This window comes from Salmo salar, chromosome ssa03, assembly GCF_905237065.1.
Source record: "Salmo salar chromosome ssa03, Ssal_v3.1, whole genome shotgun sequence".
In the NCBI taxonomy this organism is placed as follows: domain Eukaryota; kingdom Metazoa; phylum Chordata; class Actinopteri; order Salmoniformes; family Salmonidae; genus Salmo; species Salmo salar.
The window spans coordinates 90,522,062-90,539,404 of NC_059444.1; the positions used below are offsets into that span (position 1 = coordinate 90,522,062).

Consider the following 17,343-nt stretch of genomic DNA (forward strand, 5'->3'; position numbering starts at 1 on the left):
ACCTGTATATTAGGTGGGTCAGGAGAACGGTACACCACCTGTATATTAGGTGGGAGACATGAGAACGGTACACCACCTGTATATTAGGTGGGTCAGGAGAACGGTACACCACCTGTATATTAGGTGGGTCAGGAGAATGGTACACCACCTGTATATTAGGTGGGAGCCAGGAGAACGGTACACCACCTGTATATTAGGTGGGTCAGGAGAATGGTACACCACCTGTATATTAGGTGGGAGCCAGGAGAACGGTACACCACCTGTATATTAGGTGGGTCAGGAGAACGGTACACCACCTGTATATTAGGTGGGTCAGGAGAACGGTACACCACCTGTATATTAGGTGGGTCAGGAGAACGGTACACCACCTGTATATTAGGTGGGTCAGGAGAACGGTACACCACCTGTATATTAGGTGGGAGCCAGGAGAACGGTACACCACCTGTATATTAGGTGGGAGTCAGGAGAACGGTACACCACCTGTATATTAGGTGGGTCAGGAGAACGGTACACCATCTGTATATTAGGTGGGTCAGGAGAACGGTACACCATCTGTATATTAGGTGGGAGACATGAGAACGGTACACCACCTGTATATTAGGTGGGTCAGGAGAACGGTACACCACCTGTATATTAGGTGGGAGACATGAGAACGGTACACCACCTGTATATTAGGTGGGTCAGGAGAACGGTACACCATCTGTATATTAGGTGGGAGACATGAGAACGGTACACCACCTGTATATTAGGTGGGTCAGGAGAACGGTACACCACCTGTATATTAGGTGGGTCAGGAGAACGGTACACCACCTGTATATTAGGTGGGAGTCAGGAGAACGGTACACCACCTGTATATTAGGTGGGTCAGGAGAACGGTACACCACCTGTATATTAGGTGGGAGTCAGGAGAACGGTACACCACCTGTATATTAGGTGGGTCAGGAGAACGGTACACCACCTGTATATTAGGTGGGAGTCAGGAGAACGGTACACCACCTGTATATTAGGTGGGTCAGGAGAACGGTACACCATCTGTATATTAGGTGGGTCAGGAGAACGGTACACCACCTGTATATTAGGTGGGTCAGGAGAACGGTACAGCACCTGTATATTAGGTGGGAGCCAGGAGAACGGTACACCACCTGTATATTAGGTGGGTCAGGAGAACGCTACACCACCTGTATATTAGGTGGGAGTCAGGAGAACGGTACACCACCTGTATATTAGGTGGGTCAGGAGAACGGTACACCACCTGTATATTAGGTGGGTCAGGAGAACGCTACACCACCTGTATATTAGGTGGGTCAGGAGAACGGTACACCACCTGTATATTAGGTGGGTCAGGAGAACGGTACACCACCTGTATATTAGGTGGGTCAGGAGAACGGTACAGCACCTGTATATTAGGTGGGAGCCAGGAGAACGGTACACCACCTGTATATTAGGTGGGTCAGGAGAACGCTACACCACCTGTATATTAGGTGGGTCAGGAGAACGGTACACCACCTGTATATTAGGTGGGTCAGGAGAACGGTACACCACCTGTATATTAGGTGGGTCAGGAGAACGGTACAGCACCTGTATATTAGGTGGGAGCCAGGAGAACGGTACACCACCTGTATATTAGGTGGGTCAGGAGAACGGTACACCACCTGTATATTAGGTGGGAGACATGAGAACGGTACACCACCTGTATATTAGGTGGGTTAGGAGAACGGTACACCACCTGTATATTAGGTGGGAGACATGAGAACGGTACACCACCTGTATATTAGGTGGGTCAGGAGAACGGTACACCACCTGTATATTAGGTGGGTCAGGAGAATGGTACACCACCTGTATATTAGGTGGGAGCCAGGAGAACGGTACACCACCTGTATATTAGGTGGGTCAGGAGAACGGTACACCACCTGTATATTAGGTGGGTCAGGAGAACGGTACAGCACCTGTATATTAGGTGGGAGCCAGGAGAACGGTACACCACCTGTATATTAGGTGGGAGTCAGGAGAACGGTACACCACCTGTATATTAGGTGGGAGAGATGAGAACGGTACACCACCTGTATATTAGGTGGGAGTCAGGAGAACGGTACACCACCTGTATATTAGGTGGGAGAGATGAGAACGGTACACCACCTGTATATTAGGTGGGAGTCAGGAGAACGGTACACCACCTGTATATTAGGTGGGTCAGGAGAACGGTACACCACCTGTATATTAGGTGGGTCAGGAGAACGGTACAGCACCTGTATATTAGGTGGGAGCCAGGAGAACGGTACACCACCTGTATATTAGGTGGGTCAGGAGAACGGTACACCACCTGTATATTAGGTGGGAGACATGAGAACGGTACACCACCTGTATATTAGGTGGGTCAGGAGAACGGTACACCACCTGTATATTAGGTGGGAGACATGAGAACGGTACACCACCTGTATATTAGGTGGGTCAGGAGAACGGTACACCACCTGTATATTAGGTGGGTCAGGAGAATGGTACACCACCTGTATATTAGGTGGGAGCCAGGAGAACGGTACACCACCTGTATATTAGGTGGGAGTCAGGAGAACAGTACAGCACCTGTATATTAGGTGGGAGCCAGGAGAACGGTACACCACCTGTATATTAGGTGGGAGCCAGGAGAACGGTACACCACCTGTATATTAGGTGGGAGCCAGGAGAACGGTACACCACCTGTATATTAGGTGGGAGCCAGGAGAACGGTACACCACCTGTATATTAGGTGGGTCAGGAGAACGGTACACCACCTGTATATTAGGTGGGAGTCAGGAGAATGGTACACCACCTGTATATTAGGTGGGTCAGGAGAACGGTACACCACCTGTATATTAGTTGGGAGACATGAGAACGGTACACCACCTGTATATTAGGTGGGAGAGATGAGAACGGTACACCACCTGTATATTAGGTGGGTCAGGAGAACGGGCGGTGCTGTAACCTACAGTATGATTGACAGCACCATACCTACTAAATAATGATTTATCTTGCTCCCTGTCTCTTTCCAGACCCACCCGCTGTACATAAGAGAATCACAGTGCAGTAGAGGAGAGAGGAATGCATTCAGTCAAGGAAAGATAACTGAGGAAGATGGCGAGGTTAATAAAATATAAATCAGTACATCTTCCATTGTGTTCTTCTTCATTGGAAGTTGTAAGGACTGGTCTTCGGTCAAAGGGGCACCTCCTGATGTTATTTCATTGTGTGTGTGTGTGTGTGTGTGTGTGTGCCCATATTCTACCTGCTGTGTGGGAGTACGTCCTTCTGGAAATGTTCCCCCGTGAGAGGTCAGACAACAAGCTACAGTTTGTTTCTTTCATGAAGGACTGGTCTTTGATTTAGGAAACTGCTTAAATTGGCAACAGAAAATATTTTTGGGGAGGGACAGAAAACAGTATGTCACCAGGCGGTACACTTGGTAGTTCTTTATTAAGTAATACATTACACAATGTGAACATAGAAATGGTGTGTAGTCATCACTACAACAAAGTACTGCGTCCCAAATTGCATCCGACTATCTATATAGTGTACAACTTTAGGCCAGGATGCATAGGGCTCTAGTCTAAAGTAGTGCACTGCATAGGGAATAGGGTGCCATTGGGGACACAGCCTGAACCATACCGATAGTTTCTTCCCTAGCTACGACACCTACAGTATAGAAATTATTTTCTGAGCACAATAAATGATCATCCCAATAGACATCATGAAGACAATTCACCCCCAAAAGACTATATAAAAACACCCTACAAAAAACAAATGAATCATAAAAAAAGCACATCTCTTTTCTTACATATTGGACTGTCAAGGAGCATAAGAGCATTGATGAAAAATACTTTCTACAGATAAAAGAAAGTTTGGAAGAGGGAAGGTTCACCTCAGCAGTGAAGAATAGGTCAACATGGTACTGTAGTCCAGTCTGAAAGGCACAATTCTGTATCAACACACTTGGTTTTTAGATACTTAAGGAGAACGAGAGATCCTCACAACCTGCCTAGCACCCTATTCACCCTACACCCCCTGGTCAGAAGTAGTGCACTATGAAGGGAATCAAGTGCCATCTGGGACACTCAGAGAGATGGAATGATTTTCTGAGGACATGGACATCCTACCACTGTGACTGGTTTGTCACAAAGGTTTGTTTCAGCATGCTCAGTTCATCTAGTAGTTTCCTCCTCTTATCAGTAGTGCACTATGAAGGGAATAGGGTGCCATCTGGGACACAGTCTATGAGCACTTTTCCATCCAAACCACTTTGTTACAATAAGGATTATCAGATTTTATATCTGGTACATTCTGGTGTCTTCCTGTAAGCATCGTTTTATTGAGAATTTGGCATGAAAAAGATTGTTGTCTCTAGCTCCGCTCTCATCCCTCTCTCTCTCTGCCCCCGTATCGGTCCCCCTCCTCTCTCCACAACAAACATAATTTCCCCTCACAGCCGAGTGTTCCTGGTGGTACAGTCTCTTCGCCGGTATGAATATGTTTCCACCTACTCCCTGCGTGATCTTCCAGTACTCAAAAGGCCACTTGGTGGCTTGAACAATGTGTTTGTGTTTGTGCATACATACTGCCTGTTGGGCCTAGTCTACTGCCTGTTCCCTCTCCAGCTGGAGCTCTGCATAAACAGCAGCAGGACAGAGTCATGTTCATTAGGGCACACTGTTCCAAGATGTTTTACAACAGAAGAGGAAGACAAGTACTATTGCACAAGGACATCAATTACAGGATACGCTTCACATTCCTTCCTGCTTGGCTCCAGGGTGCTGATTCCATTGGCGCTAAGGCACAGGGTGGGTCCAGGGGGCTGATTCTATTGGCACTAAGGCACAGGGCGGGTCCAGGGGGCTGATTCTATTGGCACTAAGGCACAGGGCGGGTCCAGGGGGCTGATTCTATTGGCACTAAGGCACAGGGCGGGTCCAGGGTGCTGATTCTATTGGCACTAAGGCACAGGGCGGGTCCAGGGTGTGTGTCTTTTGTAACATGGCTGGATCCCAGGTGATCCACCCATGGGAGAGTGGCATACCGGTCCTATTGTTCACAGCTCTCTGTACAGCTACCATGGGAATGAGAGCAGGTCTGACCTCATGGAGTCGCAGCTCTGTGAGAGAGAGGAGATATGGAGGACAATGAGTTCTGTCCCTGATACACTGATTACTACTTCACTGTGTTAGGAATGTTGATTACATTTAGTCTTTATTCATTAATGTTGATTAATGCGTTATAGTATGCCATGAAACATTGTATACCTGTCTGGTTAGTGCCAACTTGGGTCAATTTGCTCTGTAATATCATAACATGAAATTGCTAATTGTGTCTTAGATGACGCATTAACATACAGTATAAAACAGCCGTTATGTTCCAATGTTCATATTAGCATACCTTTTAGAACGCATGGCCAGGTATTATCCTAGTGTGGACACAGCTTGTGTTAAGAATGCATGGCCAGGTAATATTCTAGTGTGGACACAGCTGGTGTTCAGAACACATGGCCAGGTATTATCCTAGTGTGGACACAGCTTGTGTTTTGGCATCTCTGAAATACTTACAGACAAACATGCGGATGCACATTCCACACATGGCACAGACGTTGGCAATCTGAAGAGCCCGTCCACACTCTCCACTCATCACGCAGTTCCTGGTCTTCAGACAGCACGTCTTACAGCCGCTGTCCCCCCCGTGCTTCATGTCCCCCTCTCCGTCCCCCTCAGACCCGCTGAAGCAGCAGCCCATGTCTGTCTGGCGACTGCTGAAAACAGGGAAAAAGTGTCCATAAATTTGTTATCAAAGCAATCTGCAAATCAATATAGTGATGAGCCAACGTCTCAGCTGCCTGGTCACTGCCGAGAGAGAGAAGGGAACAATTCATTTGTTAATCAATACATCAGTAAATCAATAGTCATTGTCTTATCCACAAAAGGTGTTACATCCTGTGAATAACAAAGCTGTATTATTGTGATCCCTGACATGTCTAGTGACATCAGAGGGACCCTCTAACTGAAGACATGGACTAAACCACGTCTAGTGACATCAGAGGGACCCGCTACCTGATGACATGGACTAAACCACATCTAGTAACATCAGAGGGACTCTCTACCTGAAGACATGGACTAAACCACGTCTAGTAACATCACAGACGGACCTGCTACCTGAAGACATGGACTAAACCACATCTAGTAACATCACAGAGGGACCTGCTACCTGAAGACATGGACTAAACCACGTCTAGTAACATCACAGAGGAACCCTCTACCTGAAGACATGGACTAAATCACACCAAAGACACCCACATACTCAGCACCACAATCAACAGAATTCACCTCACTGGAATTGAACCCTATACTAACCCTTATTCAGCACACTATGATGGAGTCACTTACCATGGTAGATATAAGTTCATTGTAATATGATTAGCAGTTCTGATTTGCTGCTAGATCTAGCTACACAGTCATCCTTTCATCAAAAACCTGTTTATATCTAAATCTAGGGCACAGTTTTTAGAATTACGAGCTGAAGCCACTTTCTACTTTAAATAAATGGGGTAAACATCCCGATTGGCTGCCTGTGCTGTTTAAAACCACAGCTGTAAAGTACCTTTTACCACATATTTTGTAGCCTTGAACATAGGTGTTGAGAGAACTTAGTAGAAGAGGAAGGAAGTGTTGCTAAGGATACAGCAGATCTTTGTAGAGGGAAGGTGCCCTTTAGTAAAAGGGTTAAATAGTAAAAAACAATGGAGGACCAAGGCACTTCATATAATTAAACTCTAGTGTTATGAACAATGGGTCTGTGTTGAAGACTGCGGTGCAGAACTGTACAAGGCTGAGGCACAGTGACATTGTTAATTAAAGCAAAAACTAACCAGCTAAAATTAAAGAGAATTGTATAGTATTGTTATTTCAACGTTTACCTTTCACCGTGTCAACAAGTTCGACTCCCACTCCTTTATATTAAAAAAATAAATACTTCTAACTTTCTCTTAAAGTAAACTATAGTTTGTTGTTTTCTAAATAGTCTTATTCCTAGAGCAGCTCTTGGTGTGCGTGGATAATCGTCCTTCCTGAAGTGTCTCTTGACACAGAGTGAAACTGAGGTAACACCTCTCAGAGGTAGATGCCAGACAGGATGGGTGTGTATTCAGGTTTTTCTTCTTAGTCCCAGCCGAGCGCACCGCCCAATAACACATACCGGTTTTATTCACATCCAGTGGAGGTTGGTGAGGGAAGGAGAGCTCATAATTATGGCTGGAATCCAACCATGTTTAATACTGTTCCATTTGTACCATTCCAGCCATTACTATGAGCCCACCTTCCTTGATTTAAATGGCCACCAGTGATTCACAGCAGCAAATATTTCACATTTGACACCAAGGGGAGTGAGTGGTTTATAAGCTGCTGTCACTGAGGTTGAGGGACTGGTGGCACTGATGAACACCTGGTGGAAAAACTGGAAGGCATGCTGCTAAAGGACAGTCTAGAACAGGGCAGAGCTGCTAAAGGACAGTCTAGAACAGGGCAGAGCTGCTAAAGGACAGTCTAGAACAGGGCAGAGCTGCTAAAGGACAGAGCTGCTAAAGGGCAGAGCTGCTAAAGGGCAGTCTAGAACAGGGCAGAGCTGCTAAAGGACAGAGCTGCTAAAGGACAGAGCTGCTAAAGGACAGTCTAGAACAGGGCAGAGCTGCTAAAGGACAGTCTAGAACAGGGCAGAGCTGCTAAAGGACAGAGCTGCTAAAGGACAGAGCTGCTAAAGGACAGAGCTGCTAAAGGACAGAGCTGCTAAAGGACAGAGCTGCTAAAGGACAGTCTAGAACAGGGCAGAGCTGCTAAAGGACAGTCTAGAACAGGGCAGAGCTGCTAAAGGACAGAGCTGCTAAAGGACAGAGCTGCTAAAGGACAGAGCTGCTAAAGGACAGAGCTGCTAAAGGACAGTCTAGAACAGGGCAGAGCTGCTAAAGGACAGTCTAGAACAGGGCAGAGCTGCTAAAGGACAGAGCTGCTAAAGGACAGTCTAGAACAGAACAAAGGCAGGAAAGCCTGGTCCTGGTGCACTTCATGTTTTTGGATCAACTGACCTGGAAGACCAGGTGTGTTGAATTTAGTCAGTCACTGAACTGATCAATTAGCTCATCCTACAGTACCGGTGGCACTCCAGGAACAGGGTTGTCTTCCCCTGGTATAGAAGGTTGGCTCCCAAGTGGTGCAGCGGTCTAAGGCACTGCATCTCAGTGCTAGAGGAGTCAGTACAGACCCTAGTTCAACTCCAGGCTGTATCACAACCAGCCATGATTGGGAGTTCCATAGGGCGGCACACAATTGGCCCAGCATTGTCTAGTGTAGACAGTCATTGCAAATAAGAATTTGTTCTTAACTGACTTGCCTAGTTAAATAAAAATTGTATGGGCTACCACAGTTGTCAGCAAGGACAGAGGATGAACTGGAGTACAGTTTAAAAGGGGTAGCTAATAAATCAATGGCTCATCAACATTACTAGCTGTTCCAGCGTCCAGATAGCCGTTCAGATGATGGTAGTTTTAAGGGTAAGCAGGACATTTTCTACCAACCTTTACTTGGCGATACTTCCTCAATTCCCAACTTGGAAAGCCACAGCTCTCTTCTAAACTTCCATGGCTAGTTGCAGATAGAAAGTTGGCATTTATAAATATTTGCCTTCACATGAGTGTATTTAAGACCAGTCTGCACCACCAATTGCCTTCAGGTGACTGTATTTAAGATCAGGCTCCACCACTGATTGCCTTCAGGTGAGTATTTAAGGTCAGGCTGCACGACTGGGGGAGGAACAGGATTGGGTTGAGGGAAATATGTCACTGGAGTGGGCGGAATTTCCTACACCAGGGCTGCGTCACAAATGACATCATATTCCCTACGATGGCTGTGTTTACACATATTTTTTTCTCACTAATTGGTCTTTTGACAAATCAGATCAGCGCTGAAAAAATATCTGATTTAAAAAGATCTGATGTGATTGGTCAAAAGACCAATTAGTGGAAAAAAAGATCAGAATTAGGCTGCCTGTCTAAACGCAGCCAAAGTCAACTAGAGAAAAGGGTGCCATTTGGGACAAAGGGTGAGGAGGCCTAATGTCAGAGATGGAAACCTGGGGTCTGTTCAGATAGAAATGTGTTGTGTAGAACGATAGGAGTTTTATCATGTAGAATAAGGAATCGTGTCAGCTGGCTCTATAGCTACATTTCTGCAACATTCAGAATGTTTCACTGCTCGTAATACACTCCTGGTGCCTCTTAGTGAAGTGTCATTGTCTTGTCTAGCTAGCTGGCTGAGCCACAGTACAATGTGCTAGCCACACAACTAATTTGGCCATCTGTGACTGGCTGCTGTTGATAAATGAATACAAGGAAGAGACAAGGTTTTAGTCATTATTGTCAGTGTGTCTTGGGGATCACAGGGCTTAAAGGAGGGATCTGGGCCAGATGGGCCTGCTGTTACTCTATCATATTACTGGAATGCAGTGGCATCAGGGACGGACTGGGACGAGGCATCTGGCATTTCTAACACAACGGCCCATTTGTTTTCCTTAAGACCCTCATTTTTGGCCAAATAATGAACGTTCTGTGTGAAACACGATTTTGACAGGCTTGCTGGGCTTAAGATGGACCAGCCCATCTGGCATTTGCCAGAGCTGCCGTATGGTAGTCAGTCTCTTATTGACATATATGGTATCTTATCAGTGGAATGCAGTTGGATGTAAACAATGGACGAATCTGGAGTGAAGCCACAGCATCACAAAGGCTTGGCCATGCAGATTGTGTAGGGGTCAACCCAGATTAGAGGACATGAAACAGAACTCAAACTCTCTTAGAAGTGGAGTTATTATTTAGTTAGTTACATACTACTCAGACCTGGGTTCTAATACTATTTAAAATCTTTCAAATCTTTGAGCATTTTTCTTCCGTGTGGCCAGATTGGTGAGGTTTGTAATTTGGAGACTATTCTATTGGTTAATTAAACCAGACAGGCTTGATCAGGCACAGATTAAGTATTTGAAATGATTTTGAATAGTATTTGAACCCAGGTCTGATGCTGCACGACTATCCCAAAACACGTGATAGATAGCTTCATTCATTCAGCAGTCATTTGATATCATTCCAATTAATGGGGCAAAAAAGCTGTACTTTGCACTATGAGCATTTTCTCACTTAGTAGTGGATATGTTAGTAGATCTGTTCATTACTCTGGTCCTGGTTCTAGTCTCTATAGTAGTGAATCTGTTAGTAGAGCTGTTCATTAGTCTGGTCCTGGTTCTAGTCTCTATAGTAGTGAACCTGTTAGTAGAGCTGTTCATTAGTCTGGTCCTGGTTGTAGTCTCTATAGTAGTGAATCTGTTAGCTGTTCATTAGTCTGGTCCTGGTTACAGTCTCTGTAGTAGTGAACCTGTTAGTATAGCTGTTCATTAGTCTGGTCCTGGTTCTAGTCTCTATAGTAGTGAACCTGTTAGTAGAGCTGTTCATTAGTCTGGTCCTGGTTCTAGTCTCTATAGTAGTGAATCTGTTAGTAGAGCTGTTCATTAGTCTGGTCCTGGTTCTAGTCTCTATAGTAGTGAATCTGTTAGTAGAGCTGTTCATTAGTCTGGTCCTGGTTCTAGTCTCTATAGTAGTGAACCTGTTAGTAGAGCTGTTCATTAGTCTGGTCCTGGTTCTAGTCTCTATAGTAGTGAATCTGTTAGTAGAGCTGTTCATTAGTCTGGTCCTGGTTCTAGTCTCTATAGTAGTGAACCTGTTAGTAGAGCTGTTCATTAGTCTGGTCCTGGTTCTAGTCTCTATAGTAGTGAACCTGTTAGTATAGCTGTTCATTACTCTGGTCCTGGTTATAGTCTCTATAGTAGTGAACCTGTTAGTAGAGCTGTTCATTAGTCTGGTCCTGGTTATAGACTCTATAGTAGTGAATCTGTTAGTAGAGCTGTTCATTAGTCTGGTCCTGGTTCTAGTCTCTATAGTAGTGAACCTGTTAGTAGAGCTGTTCATTAGTCTGGTCCTGGTTATAGTCTCTATAGTAGTGAACCTGTTAGTAGAGCTGTTCATTAGTCTGGTCCTGGTTCTAGTCTCTATAGTAGTGAATCTGTTAGTAGAGCTGTTCATTAGTCTGGTCCTGGTTATAGTCTCTATAGTAGTGAATCTGTTAGTAGAGCTGTTCATTAGTCTGGTCCTGGTTATAGTCTCTATAGTAGTGAATCTGTTAGTAGAGCTGTTCATTAGTCTGGTCCTGGTTCTAGTCTCTATAGTAGTGAACCTGTTAGTAGAGCTGTTCATTAGTCTGGTCCTGGTTCTAGTCTCTATAGTAGTGAACCTTTTAGTAGAGCTGTTCATTAGTCTGGTCCTGGTTCTAGTCTCTATAGTAGTGAATCTGTTAGTAGAGCTGTTCATTAGTCTGGTCCTGGTTCTAGTCTCTATAGTAGTGAATCTGTTAGTAGAGCTGTTCATTAGTCTGGTCCTGGTTCTAGTCTCTATAGTAGTGAACCTGTTAGTAGAGCTGTTCATTAGTCTGGTCCTGGTTGTAGTCTCTATAGTAGTGAATCTGTTAGCTGTTCATTAGTCTGGTCCTGGTTCTAGTCTCTATAGTAGTGAATCTGTTAGTAGAGCTGTTCATTAGTCTGGTCCTGGTTATAGTCTCTATAGTAGTGAACCTGTTAGTAGAGCTGTTCATTAGTCTGGTCCTGGTTCTAGTCTCTATAGTAGTGAACCTGTTAGTAGAGCTGTTCATTAGTCTGGTCCTGGTTATAGTCTCTATAGTAGTGAATCTGTTAGTAGAGCTGTTCATTAGTCTGGTCCTGGTTATAGTCTCTATAGTAGTGAACCTGTTAGTAGAGCTGTTCATTAGTCTGGTCCTGGTTCTAGTCTCTATAGTAGTGAACCTGTTAGTAGAGCTGTTCATTAGTCTGGTCCTGGTTACAGTCTCTGTAGTAGTGAACCTGTTAGTAGAGCTGTTCATTACTCTGGTCCTGGTTATAGTCTCTATAGTAGTGAACCTGTTAGTAGAGCTGTTCATTAGTCTGGTCCTGGTTCTAGTCTCTATAGTAGTGAACCTGTTAGTAGAGCTGTTCATTAGTCTGGTCCTGGTTATAGTCTCTATAGTAGTGAACCTGTTAATTAGTCTGGTCCTGGTTGTAGTATCTGTAATAGTAGTTGCAGTGAATCTGTTAAGAGAAATCCATGTCTGAATCCAGCATGCCATCTACAACACAAATCATATACTGTAGGAAGGAAGGAATTAGCAAACAAACAAAGGAATGAACAAATGAATGAATTGTTACTCACATTCACATTGAGCCTCTGAGGTCCCAGGTTGTTGTCGGTCTGTTTTGAAGACGGCGGTGCAGTTCTGTGCGAGGCCGAGGCAGAGAGTAAAGAAGGTGTAGCTACAGTCTGCTGAGCAGCAGGTGAAGCAGCCATCCAGACACACCTGGCAGGTCAGGTCACAGCAGCGGCCAGGGCAGAACTCCCAGCTGTGACACTCACACAGGCACCTCTCCCCGGACTCTGCAGCCACCTGGCAGGACTCTGCACATTGTGGACAGTGATCGCACAGCTTGGAGGAAATCAACCCCATTGGTCAGGCTTCACACATACACAGATAGAGAGAGAAATAGTCACTAACTTTAGTGGGGAAAAAAATAATAGTTATGATGACACAAATAAAAGATCCCTTCTGTTTCTGCCCAAAGTTGTTCAACATAATACCCCAATGTGCACTGAGCTGCAGTTCCAAGACGCTTGGTCAGATTACTTTCTCAACCACATCCGACTTCCTCCTCTTCTGCTGGCTGGACTATGCGTTCTTGGAAGTGAGCTTGACTACATAACAACTTGAGTCAGTGGATCAAAGCTCTGACCTCTTCTTTGCTTATGTATCTGCTTCTATTGATATAATTGAATTAGCTGCTCCGTGCTAACAGCATGTCATAATTTGACCTAGTGGAATGTCCGTTAAGGCGCCCCTCCACAGAGTCAACCTAACTGATAAGAACTCCATACTGCAACGCTGACACCGTATCTATCAGAGCCCCATGACTAACTGTGATGACACAGACTAGGAGAAGGGGGTAAGTCATCATTGGGATTGTGTTCATTAGTCACCAAACACAAAAAAAACAGACTGTAACAGGGAGGGACTACATGGTCCAATAAAACGTTCTAATGTTTTTTCCTTCATTGCTAAACATTTTGACAGTTTCTATTGTATGGCATAATGAACAGGAGCCAGGTCTGACTAACCTCATCTCCACCCTCAACATAAGAGAGGACTGGTGGAGGAGATTTAAAAGGCCTGACTAACCCATTGGATGAGCCATTTGGAGCCCTTGGTTTCTAAGAATGAAAACCAACGTCAAAACAACGTCAGTGTTCTTCGAACAGACCCAGTCTTTGCTGATCACAAAACCACCACTCTCTCTACACCAGTGAGGTCTCTCCTCATGTCCCAACCAGGCCAGGGGTGTGTTCAGAAGTGTGAAAGATTACGTTGGTTCTGATAGAAACGTAACGTATGAAATCGTTCGCTGTTGTACAGGACAGAGCTTCATACAGTATCTCTTATACAAAATGCATTTTTATCTGAACATTTATGTTGCAGTCCGCTGAACAGACCCGTTTTGGACCGAGGCGGGGTTGGTGCAGCTGTGACCTAGATAACACAACATGGCTTCAGGGAGAGCAAAGAGAAGAGCGGTATCTGAACTAGGTCTATCCCTGTTACATGTTTAGGTACTGTACATAGTGTGTACACAAAGTATACTCTATCTGAACTGTCCTGCTACATGTATGGATTTACACTGTGTGAACAATGTATGTTACATGTATGGATTTACACTGTCTGAACTGTCCTGTTACATGTATGGATTTACACTGTGTGCATAATGTCTGTATCTGATCTGTTATTAAGAAGGGACACACAACATTCCAGAAAAGAAAGTACATTCCTGGAGTGTTTAAAAAATATATATTTTCTTATTTCACCTTTATTTAACCAGGTAGGTTAGTTGAGAACAAGTTCTCTTTTACAACTGCGACCTGGCCAAGATAAAGCAAAGCAGTGCGACACAAACAACAACACAGAGTTACACATGGAATAAACAAGCGTACAGTCAATAACACAATAGAAAAAAAAGAACGTTTATATACAGTGTGTGCAAATGGCGTGAGGAGGTAAGGCAATAAATAGGCCATAGTAGCAAAGTAACTACAATTTAGCAAGTGTTGATAGGCCTATGGACTCACTGCTAATGGCTGACTTTCTGTAAGCTCCGTATCGCAAAGCCATGAAAGACAGGATTACTTTGGTTGTAAAAACTCTCCAGTAGGTCAATACAGTTGAGAAATGGAAGAGATCTACAGAAAGCTGGGACCATCCTTTCTGTAAAAACACTGGTTGCTTTCAAATATATATATATTTTTTCTCACAATTGCATTGAAATATGATTTCCTTTGTCCCAGAGGGGAAATTTGTCTTGGACAATAAATGTTGTGTAATCATCCTTATATGATCGCTTATGAAATAAAGGCGGGGGCACATTCCAGGAAGGTTAAAGCACATTACCGAAATTATTCCTTGTAAGAACATAGTTTATGACATCACTCTGAGTGGGTGTGGTCTCTTCAATGCCTGTTTCAGTACAATGCATCTCTGGTCTCTTGTACACTGTGCTATATGTCATCAAGTTTTCTTCCTAGAAATGTTCCTCTGCACATTACTGTAAAACTGCAGATGCAGAGAGCTCAAGTTCAAAACCTTAAAACATGTTGTCAGTGACAGATATAGCCTGAGAAATGTCTCACTTTGGAACACAGATTTCTCTCTAAAACTCTGATACACATCTGCTTTTTAAATCCTAACCATTAACCAATCAAAATACACCATAAACATTCAAACAGTTCAACCCCATGAAGCCCAGAGGTTGAGGTGACAGAGGCCTACTGGAACTTTGAAAAGCTGAAACACAATTAGAGTATCAAAACAATAAAAACAACTTACTCAGTGTATTTTTCAAATACATCTAATTTGTTTGTTCACGTCAAAAATGTCTCTGGGGAGGGCTTCTCACTCAGAATTTTAATTGGAATGTCCGTACTGAGTGCAGAAGAGCGCCACAAGTCGGCCATTATGGTAGGGCACGGGACCATAACAGGAAGTGACTGGGACGTCACAACGTCACCGGTCGACCATATTATGTGTGTAAAACAACAAACACAGCGGCCATCTTTAGTCCTTTGGTAACAAAGGGGCCAAGGCTGTACTGCCTGAGTAAATACTGAAGATGCATGTAACCATACCAAAGAGCGAAATATACAGAATGTGTATCATGACTTGTACACATGCATATACCAACAAGTACCAACATATTATAGTGGAACAAGACATGTAAAAGAATGTAGTCACATAGTAGCATGGAGCTAATAACATGTTCAGATTAAACATACACCAAATTAACCATAACTGGCTATAAGTCCACTTACATGGTTAGAGACACAGTCAACACCAGCTAGGGAGTGTCCAGAGAAAGGCTTGACCATGTTAGAAAGGCTTGTCCATGTTAGAAAGGCTTGTCCATGTTAGAAAGGCTTGTCCATGTTAGAAAGGCTTGACCATGTTAGAAAGGCTTGACCATGTTAGAAAGGCTTGACCATGTTAGAAAGGCTTGTCCATGTTAGAAAGGCTTGACCATGTTAGAAAGGCTTGTCCATGTTAGAAAGGCTTGTCCATGTTAGAAAGGATAGTTCATGTTAGAAAGGCTTGACCATGTTAGAAAGGCTTGACCATGTTAGAAAGGCTTGTCCATGTTAGAAAGGCTTGACCATGTTAGAAAGGCTTGTCCATGTTAGAAAGGCTTGACCATGTTAGAAAGGCTTGACCATGTTAGAAAGGCTTGTCCATGTTAGAAAGGCTTGTCCATGTTAGAAAGGCTTGTCCATGTTAGAAAGGCTTGACCATGTTAGAAAGGCTTGTCCATGTTAGAAAGGCTTGACCATGTTAGAAAGGCTTGTCCATGTTAGAAAGGCTTGACCATGTTAGAAAGGCTTGTCCATGTTAGAAAGGCTTGTCCATGTTAGAAAGGCTTGACCATGTTAGAAAGGCTTGACCATGTTAGAAAGGTCTATTGTGAGTTGAGGTGGTGCAGAGTTCTTCTGAGCTGTTGTCTCTCTGTCTACACCTCTGGAACCAACTGAAGTAGCTTTCAGACAAAACACACACGCACACGTTCAGAGACCTCTGATTGGCTGACCATGGTCAGATGACCCAGGTCAGAGGTCTGGCGGAGAAAGTCTCTCGGGCTGAGGTCTAGAAGGGGTGAAAGTTCAGAGGTGTGACTATGCGGGTGGGGTTTTCTACACTGAGCACATTTGAAGCCTATAGTCTAGTAGTAGTAAAGTAGTAAAATAGTAAAGGCTATGTTGAATGCATCAGTGATAATTCACTTTAACCAAATTGCACAGAGCTATTTTTATCATGTACATTAATTAAAGTAGACTGGTAATTTTTATTGTTTATGTTGAGGTAGTTATGTATTTCTTGCTCATTATGGCTAATAGTGTAATAGCGCTGGACAGAATTCCTAAAATATTGTGCTTTAATTGGCATTACTCCACTGATATTCTCACTCACACACTCACACACACACACACACACACACACACACACACACACACACACACACACACACACACACACACACACACACACACACACACACACACACACACACACACACACACACACACACACACACACACACAGCTGTGAGATATGGCTGAGGGTAGGAGGGGGAGGAGGACAGGCTGGGAGGAGGAGGGGATAGGCTGGGGGAAGGAGTGAGGGGGACAGGCTGGGGGAAGGAGTGAGGGGGACAGGCTGGGGAGAGGAGGAGGAGGGGGACAGGCTGGGGGAAGGAGGAGTGGGGGGGACAGGCTGGAGGAAGGAGGGGGAGGGAGTGAGGGGGGACAGGCTGGGGGAAGGAGGAGGATGGGGACAGGATGGGGGAAGGACGAGGTCTTATTCCTCCTGAAGTTCACAATCAGCTCCTTTGTTTTCCTGACATTGAGGGAGAGGCTGGGGGAGTAGGAGGAGTGGAGCAGGCTGGTGGAAGGAGGAGGAGGAGGTGGGGGACATGCTGGTGGAAGGAGGAAGAGGAGAGGGACATGCTGGTGGAAGGAGGAGGGGGAGGGGGAGGAGGATTACAGGCTGGTTGGAAGGGAGGGAAGGGAGATTGCTGATGGAGGACAGGTGTCAGAGGCCCCCACAGCCTTTACCTGTGATGAGCAACAGGACCAGAAAACACACACACACACACACACACACA

The 17,343-nt window shown here is 44.6% G+C and overlaps 1 long non-coding RNA gene across 7 annotated transcripts; it reads right to left on the minus strand.

Annotated features, from left to right (window-relative positions):
- Positions 1-3,428: 3,428 nt before the first annotated feature.
- On the minus strand, positions 3,429-16,211 carry LOC106601998 (uncharacterized). Of its 7 annotated transcripts, none has more exons than XR_006769284.1 (4): positions 15,503-16,211; positions 12,308-12,550; positions 5,568-5,767; positions 3,429-5,119 (listed from the first exon to the last, which is right to left on the minus strand). It is a non-coding gene; the product is annotated as an uncharacterized lncRNA (long non-coding RNA). The 7 variants fall into 7 exon arrangements; XR_006769283.1 differs by having other exon boundaries at positions 5,568-5,764; positions 12,308-12,607; XR_006769281.1 differs by having other exon boundaries at positions 12,308-12,607.
- Between the last annotated feature and the right edge of the window lie 1,132 nt (positions 16,212-17,343).